Consider the following 9,569-nt stretch of genomic DNA (forward strand, 5'->3'; position numbering starts at 1 on the left):
TGTGCCCCTGGCTTTGACAAGAAAGAATTATTCATAATTGGTATCCTGATCCCATGTAGGGCCACCACAAAGTGTGGTTCTCCTGCAATAGGATACCTCTCCCAGCATTTTCATATCAAACAATGATTGCAAAGACCATGAACATGGTTAAGGGACTAGATGATGATGATAAAGCTAATTTTTTGGCTATTAATGCCAATTTTTAATCCCTCTAATTATTTAATATCTTTCAAATTTTTTGGCTATTAATGTTGATTTGTTATCCCTCTACTTATTTAATATCTTTCAAATTAGCTAACAACACTTGGTAAGCATGTGGATTCTAAACCTCCAACATCACATATGGTAGAATTTATCTAGCATGAGAGGGATTTTGACACCCAATTAGAGAGAGTGAAGTCACAAAAAATGAAATGGCTATAGTATATATTGGTTTTAGAAAACCAAGCCTATCAAAATTAGTGTTGCTTGCCTAGAGTTGGAAAATTTTTAGTAGTGATTACTCTATTGATTAAGTTTAAATATGTTTTCCTTAGGAATATGGGGACATGAAGGGACTAGACCCTCAATTCTACCAACATCGTATTTCCCTTAAGACATGATGCTGATTCAATTAGGATATAAGAATATTTCCCTTAAGATCATCCATTGTGGATTGGATTTACTTTCCATGTGTTAAGAATCGCATGGTGGAGAGACTTGCTTAAGCTACCATGCCAAACACACACCATATACACAAGAGGAAGCTCACTTAATGTGAAAAAGTATAGTTAAGATGCAACATAAAGGAAAGTGGTCCACTAAGTCAAACAATACATAACTAGCTATACTAATATATTGGCGCTATAACTATGCCAGTTATAGGTAGGTGCAATAGACTAAATATAATAAGTGATAAGTCCATGGCCACGTGAAGATTGTAATGGCCACCGATCTACTAAGTGTAGATGTGTAGACCCATCTAACTAGGCTATCCATCATCCATGTCTACACATGCTAAGTTTTCCATCTCAACACTCTTAAAAATCTCAAGTGTATCTTTGCAACTCCAAGTAAGCTTCAAAAATTTCAAAGATTCTCTGCAGCTAATGCCTTTGTGAAAATGTTAGCTATTTGATATTGTGTGCTAACATATACCAAGTCAACCTCTCATATAAGTACCTTCTTTGTCACAAAGTGGCAATGCATCCCAATGTTTTTTATCCTAGCATGGAACACTGGGTTCCTAGCTAAGTGTATGATGCTCATGTTATCACAATGAATAACAAATTGGACCATCTCCTTGCACATATAAATTGCTTAATAATTTTTGCAGCCATACCACATCACATGCTGTGATAGTAGCACCTCTATACTTGATGAAGCAACTGTAGGTTGCTTTTTGCTACTCCACGTAACTGCTACACTACCAAGGAAAAACATGAATCCACCAATAGATATTCCATCTTTATTAATCATGGTCTCATGCAATGCTAATGATGAAGATGAAATATTATCATTTTTAGCTCTAATCCATTAATCAATGACAACCTTGAATTATGCATACAATTCATGTCCATATTGAACTAGCTCCTATCCATATTGATCAAACTTGATGACTTCACATGCATCATGGTATTTTCTTAAGTAAGTCAAGTATGGTTGATGTTCTTTGATCAAGATGGAGTCTCCGTGATCATGACCAATATAAAATGTTTTTACATAAATGCAGTTCTCAATAGGATTTGGATATTCTTTGTAAGGGTTGTCATCTATTAGAATAGTCTTAGTATGCTGACAAACAAACATCTCCATATATTGATTCCATACATACTTCAGAGGCTTGAACATTTCTTCTACTCCCATCTTATCTGGCCTATGTATGATTTTGAGTGGATGTCTATGACAAAACAATTAAAGGCTAAGAAATATTGGGAGAAAATACAAAGTAAAGTTATGTATTGTGATATCCCAATTTTAATTTCAAATCTTCTTGACTTCTCACAAAATGGACTTGAAGAAATCTAAATCATTAAATGGAGAAGATCTCAAGCAAAATGGTCCAAGAATCCTAACCCAACATTTTCCCAAATTGACAAGGACTATAGCCATCCGTCATGGAAGTTATCACGTGAACGAGAGTTGTGGGCCATAACTCGAATTTGACCAAACACATTTTAAACTTGGCAAGTCAAACAAATCACAAATCTTTAAGCTTTAAAAGATTTAAAAGCTTGTGAATAAAGAAGAAGGAGAAAAAGACGGCGTGAATAGGTCACCCCCCCTTTTTTATGGAAAAAAATGGCTCCATGAACCCCCACAATTTTAGCATCTATGGTTCTAAATCAAAAAGCCTAAATTCATCTTCCATAATTCAGCTATCGTTAACTCCAGCAATCTCCCTCTCTTCTCAGTTCGACGAGAGGCTTGGATTGAAGCAAGATCATTCGAGAGCTAGGTAAATCAATAATGGCATCTCTCGCACCTTCTCTAGGCCTCAAAGATAGAATCACCAACATTAGATTGCATCTTAAAACCTTCTAGATTGCAGATTTTCCAAGATACCCTCCATAAAGAGATCTTCTTGGCCACAATCTTCATTCTTCAATTTAGCTATAAATACGAGGCATGAGAAGCCATTGAGGTAGTCGAAACAAAGAGGAGAGGCCCTTCTTAGGAGTATAGAGTGAGAGGAAGTGGGCAAGAGAAGTGCAAGGATGGGAATCCTCATCATGAAGACAAGGAGGATACTTCACGAGCTCTTGAATTCGAATCCCCCATCCCTTCTATTCTATTTCTATGTGGAATCAAGGCTCTTCTAGATTTTTATAAAATCTTGGTGGTCGCTTTTCCCCATCAATCAAATTTCTATCAATCTAAATATCCCAAAGCTCCTTTGCCAAAATCCCCTTTTCAATACTTTTAATTAAAGACCATGGCCCCAATGAAGAAAGTTATGAAGGTCGTGGAGGCAGGAGCTACCATAATGCTACGGACATAATTAGACATAATTACTACAAACAAAATGGCAAGTATGGGGATTACAAACAAAACTGTGAATACCATCAACCAAGCAACCATCAAGGATCTTTAGGTATTATTTTTTAAATATAAAAACAGCTAGCGAGCCTTCGTTCCATGAACGGGCAATAAATGTTGTATTCATAAAATAAGATTTTATTCAATTTCTATATATAATCTTTTTAAAAGAATTTGTAACCACAAATTCCAAGGGATAACTTGGATCTATACAAGATGAACCTAAGTGAGTACAAGGAAGATACTATGTCCCTAAAAGATTAAATATTTTTTATTTGTGTTGATCGAATGAAACCTATAATGAGTAATCATGGATGTTAAGAGACATTGAGATGAAATCACCAATGGATATTATTTGTAATTAAACTAACCAAGATTTTCTTTTATTGGGCGCAAGGACCCACAAAACTCCAAAGGGGTTATCCTCAAGAAAATTCTTATTTAGATTCAATCCAACTAGATCGTGAAAAAGTGAAAATCCAAGAAGAATATTGGAAGATATTGCCACTTATGCTAATTTTTTCACTTATGCTAATTTTCCTTGATGTTATTATTATTTGAAAAGAAAAGATTTGTCTCAGAAATAAACTTGTTAGAAAGTTCATGCGTAATGCATTTGAAATAAGATGTTTGTGATTGTAAGTTAGGTACTGATCTTTTTGAAAATCATCAAGCCAAAAGATGGATGATTGAGTACAGATTGCTGAGGCTGTATTCCGGTGAGGATAGAATGCCGACTAAGGCAGTGTTCTTGATGGTGCTAGACATCCCCAAGGCCAACGTGAATAAAATCTACTCCAAGGGATTTTTCTTTCTTTTTTTGTTTCACATTAGTGAGTTTAGACCAATCATGACACAAAAGGTCTTGTCATAGGGAGTTCTAGTCATCAATAGGAGGAGGTGAGGATACCAAAGGGCTCTGGTCATAAAATCCTTAGGCTCTTACAAATTGGCAACTATCCTTTAATTCCTAGATTTTGTCCTAGAAGTTCCAATACTAGTAGGGGAACGGAACTTGGAGAGAATAATATCTTGGAACAAGAAAATATCTGTAAAAAGTCATTTTTATAAAAGGAACTATCAAGAATGAATTGCTTTACTCTATTTTTGTGCTGTTAATTGAAGAGGTATAACGAATTTATATAAGGAGATATTTCAAAGAAGCTATTTTTATATGTTGAACGTAAAATGGTAGGTAATTAGGTAACTAAAAACTACTCTCTCAAGGGAAGTGAGAGGATGGCAGATCTAGATCTATGGTTGGTTGGTCTCGATAAGCTAAGAGATTTCCTAAGAGGGAATAAAAATGCATTTTTTGATAGACCATTAGAGATCAGGAAGCTTGACTCGCACTCGGGGGGTCCACTAGGGTTTACCATATTGTACCACGCGAGTGTAAGGGAGGGGGGTTATATAAGGGAAGAAAGGTACATTTTATAAGGTAAAGTTCCTTAAATAAGGAGTAGATAAGGGGTATTTTCATATATTTCTTGCACACAGGTGACGTCTCCTTATTACTACTAGTGAGTCTCCCGTGGACTCGCATCACTTTAGAACCTTGGGTAGAAGGGATTAAAGTATCATACTTCTTCCATTCTCTTGAACCCAACATAATGTAAGCCCACTTCAATTAGAAATTCCTATAGGAGATGGAATCTCAAACTGCTAATATGATTCAACTATTAGAAATAGATTTGAATAGAAAGACTGAGGTCAATCCTCATGGGAATGGCTTGAACTTTCACTACAGGGTAGACTCAAGCGAGACTAGTTAGCAAACTCTTAGGGTTTTCATAAAAATCCTAGATGACACTTCCTAGGACATCTCTTGGTGGACTACTAAGAACATACTACCAAGGAAAGCTCAGGCGGTCACGTTATAGTTAGTAAGGCGATGGATGTTAAGCAGAGGGTATTGTTACATTGACACAAACCCTCTTGCTTACCTCAAAAATAGTTTAAAGAGGTTAAGGGGGATGGAAACCCTTTAGGTTGCCAAGATTTATCTCTTCTATGAGACCAGAGTAAACTCAAACATGTTCACTAGAGGCGATAGGTCAAATTAAACAGGTACATCTATGAGGAGGTCATGAGGGTTATATGGATTGAATCTCGAGTCATGGTTGTACGATGCTCTAGTTGATGCAACAATAAGAAAGATGGATTACCTAATCTTTGCTTGAAATATAGATTTTTGGATATCTATTCTCAGAATCCTAATTACTATGCGATGAATGTATCGCAATGCCATGCCTAAATTATGGTAGAAGAACCTTTGCTAGGAATAACATGAGTTGCTCTCGAACTACTTGAATAATGTAATTTCTTCCTATTGAAATAAACAATTATTTTTGTCCATCCATTTGATAAATTAGAACAAGTGGATAGATATTATTCATTTGATGAGTTTTTTAAATTAAAAGTAAAACTCTCCTTTGAAGTATAAACCCTGATCACTCTCAAAAGGACAAGTAGTACATAATTTCCTTCCTAAATTAATGAGGTAGATTAAGTAAGTAAGCATCTTTCTTGACTATGGTTGGAGAGAAAATTAATCATAAAATGCATAAGTTCTCAGAACATCACCCCGAATCTCAATATTACAGAAGCTCAAGAGAATAAATTTCTTCTCAAGCAATATAAGCCACCGAAGTTTGATGGTAAAGGGACAAACATTCCAACTGAAGCAAAAACATGGATGGAATTTATGGAAGATTATTTAATTGCTCTAGGAACTGCACTTCAAAACAAGCCATGATCGCCAAACTAAAACTCATAGGAGATGCCCGTCTTTGGTGGAAACAATGGTGCAACGACCAAAGAACATCCAAAAGCGCTATCACTTGGGACAAGATTAAGGACGGTATGTGTGGGAGATATCTTCCACCCACATATCAAGCCCAGAAGATAAACGAGTTCTTCAATCTAAAGTAGTTAGTCGTAAGCCTAGAAGCCTATTACTCCAAATTCATAACAATTCCAAAATATACACCTACAATGGATGTTTCATGGCAAGTCTCCAAATTTTGCAATGGTCTAAATCCGCCTTTGAATACGCATCTTGAATCAATGGGGCCATCAAATTTACAAGATGGATTGATTCGAGTAGCTCCAATAGTTTAGGAGATCGAAAAAGGCCAAGAAGTGCAAAAATTTGGAACAAAAATAGTCAAGGTAAGGGAAACTTCCAAGGTTGTGCGAAAAGAGCCCAAGGGCACTACCAACCAAACAAGATGAAGAAGGACAAATCAAATGCAATGGAAAGCTTTATACCCACAAGAATGAGCAATGAGACTCCAAGGTGCTTCTATTGCAAGGAGCCACGACATTTCAAGAGGCAATGCTTAAAGCTTAGCCAAGGTCAGTTTCATAGGCAAGCCCAACATGCCAGGGAAAAGATTGTTGGAATAAACTTAAAGGAGGTCAGTAATGATAAAGATCCCACAATGGAATCCAATATGGAAAGAGCCACAGTACACACCACTCTCAATAAGAAGGGTCTAAATCTCCAATTCTTAGTAATTCAAACACTAGCAAATTATCAAGGTAAACCCTTTCGAATTTTAATTAACTATGGAAGTACCCACACTTTCGTATCACCAAAATGCGCAAAAAGGCTAGGAATAAACATTACTCTTGCACCTATATTGCTTATGGAGTTAGCAAATGTCAAAGAAGTTCTATCAACACAACAAATTAGCTTGGGTGGCAATTCTCCCAAAATAAACTTTCAAATTATGAACCTTGGGGCTTATGAATGTTTAATAGAAATGGATTTGTTAATTCTAAATAATACCCATATCTATTGCAAAAAGGGTCAAATCACATTTCAAAACTCAAAGGGAGAACAAGTAACCACTCAAGGAGAAGAAGGGAATCCTAAGGTTCAACTCGCTAAAGCTTCCCGAATAATAAAAGGGCCAAAGAAAGGATTACCCGTCTATCTAATTAAACTCAACAAGACCATGTAGGATAGTGAAGCCAAGGATCAACCATCTTGGCTAAAAGAATATGTGGATGTTTTTCAAAAAAGACCTAACAGAGCTTCCACCAGCAAGGGAAGTAGATCACAAAATTCAACTCATTCTAGATGCTGTGCCTGTCGCCAAACAGCCCTACCGAATGCCAATTCCTAAAGCCTTTGAGCAAAAAAAAAAAACTCAAGCAACTATTAGACTAGGGATACATGGCCAAGTAATTCACCATAGGGAGCCTCAATATACTATTTCAAAAAAAGAAAGATATAGCACTCCACCTTTGTATTGATTATCATGGATTAAACTAGGTGATAGTGAAAAACAAATATCCAATTCCCAAGATAGACAAGATGCTTGATTGACTCTAGGGAGCAAAGGTCTTTTCAAAGATCTATCTCAGATCACACTATTATCAACTAAGAATTAGGGACAAAGATGTCCCTAGAATTTCTTTTAACCTAAGGTACAATCATTATGAGTTTATTGTAATGTCGTTTCAGTTTACAAATGCTTCTCCCACGTTCAACAAGTTGATGCAAGACATTTTCTGACCCTACCTTGACGACTTCATTCTTTTCTTCTTTGATAATATCTTAACATATTCCAAGAATGAAGAAGACCATGGACCATACCTACGAATAGTTCTTGAAACAATGTGAGCCCACAAACAATATGCTAAGAAGAAGAAATTTTCCTTCTTCAAGAAGAAGATTGAATATTTAGGGTTCATATTATCAGCAAATGGCATTTCAGTGGATCCTATCAAGGTCCAAGATGTACAAGATTGGCCACCCCTAGCAATGGTCAATGAAGTGCAAAGATTTCTAAGGCTTACGGGTTGGTATAGAGTCTTCATTAAAGACCATGCCTCAATCACCACGCCTCTTACCGACCTTCTTAAAAAGCAGGTCTTCATTACATGGACATCCACCGAATAATCTAGCTTTGAGAAGCTTAAGCAAAGTTCGTAACCTCCCCCATCTTAATGCTACTTGACCTAAGCAAAGAATTCAAAGTAATAACAGGCACAAGCTCTCTTGCTTTGGATTGGGTGGCAATTCTCCCAAAATAAACTTCCAAATTATGCACCTTAGGACTTATGAATGTCTACTAGGAATGGATTGGTTAATTCCAAATAATACCCATATCCATTGCAAAAAGAGCTAAATTACATTTCAAAACTCAAAGGGAGAACAAGTAACCACTCAAGGAAAAGAAGGGAACCCTAAGGTTCAACTCGCTAAAGCTTCCCAAATAATAAAAGGGCCAAAGAAAGGATTACCCATCTATCTAATTAAACTCAACAAGAACGTGTAGGATAGTGAAGCCAAGGATCAACCATCTTGGCTAAAAGAATATGTGGATGTTTTTCAAAAAAGACCTGACAAAGCTTCCACCAGCAAGGGAAGTAGATCACAATATTCAACTCATTCCAAGCACTGCCACCTCACCAAATGGCTCTACTGAATGTCAATTCCTGAAGCCATTGAGCTAAAAGAACAACTCAAGAAGCTATTAGACCAGGGATACATCCAGCCAAGTAATTCACCATAGGGAGCCCCAATACTATTTCAAAAAAAGAAAAACAAAACACTTCGCCTTTGTATCCATTACCATAGATTAAACTAGGTGACACTGAAAAACAAATATCCGATTCCCAAGATAGATGAGTCGCTTAACTGACTCTAGGAAGGAAATGTATTTTCAAAGATTGATCTCAGATTAGGATATTATCAAATGATAATTAGGGGGAAAGATATCCCTAAAACTTCTTTTAACACAAGGTATGACGATTATGAGTTTATTATGATGCCATTTGGGTTAACAAATGCTCGTGCCACCTTCAACATGTTGATGCAAGACATTTTTTGACCTTGCCTTGACCACTTTTTCCTCATCTTCTTTGATGATATCTTAACATATTCCAAGAAAAAAGAAGACCATGGGCCACAATTACGAATAGTTCTTGAAACAATGAGGGCCCACAAATTGTATACTAAAAAGAAGAAATGTGCCTTCTTTAAGAAGTAGATTGAATATCAACTTAGGATTCATAGTATCTGTAGATGGCATTTCAACGGAGCCTATCAAGGTCCAAGATGTACAAGATTGGCCACCCCCAACAACAGTCAAGGAAGTGAAAAGCTTTCTAGGGCTAATAGGTTGGTATAGAGTCTTCATTAAAGATTATGCCTCAATTTCTGCACCTCTCACCGACCTTCTCAAAAAGCAGGTCTCCATTACATGGACCTCTGCCGAACAATCTAGGTTTGAGAAGCTTAAGTAGATTTTGGTAACTGCCCCTATCTTAAGGCTACCCAACCTAAGCAAATAATTCAAAGTCATAACTGATGCAAGCTCTCTTGCTTTGGGTTGTGTGCTTATGCAAGAAGGATATCCAATAGCCTATGCTTCAAGAAAATTAAAGATCCACAAAAGAAACTATGCCACACATGATCTAGAATTACTTGTCGCATACCTTTAAATTATGGAGACATTACTTGCTTGGTAATAAGTTTTCTCTAGTCATTGATCATAAAAGCCTAAAGTGGATTTTTACTCAACTAGATCTCC

Source organism: Lygodium microphyllum, chromosome 11 (genome assembly GCF_053477565.2).
Source record: "Lygodium microphyllum isolate KBCC chromosome 11, Lygodium_microphyllum_v1.1.10, whole genome shotgun sequence".
NCBI classification, from domain to species: domain Eukaryota; kingdom Viridiplantae; phylum Streptophyta; class Polypodiopsida; order Schizaeales; family Lygodiaceae; genus Lygodium; species Lygodium microphyllum.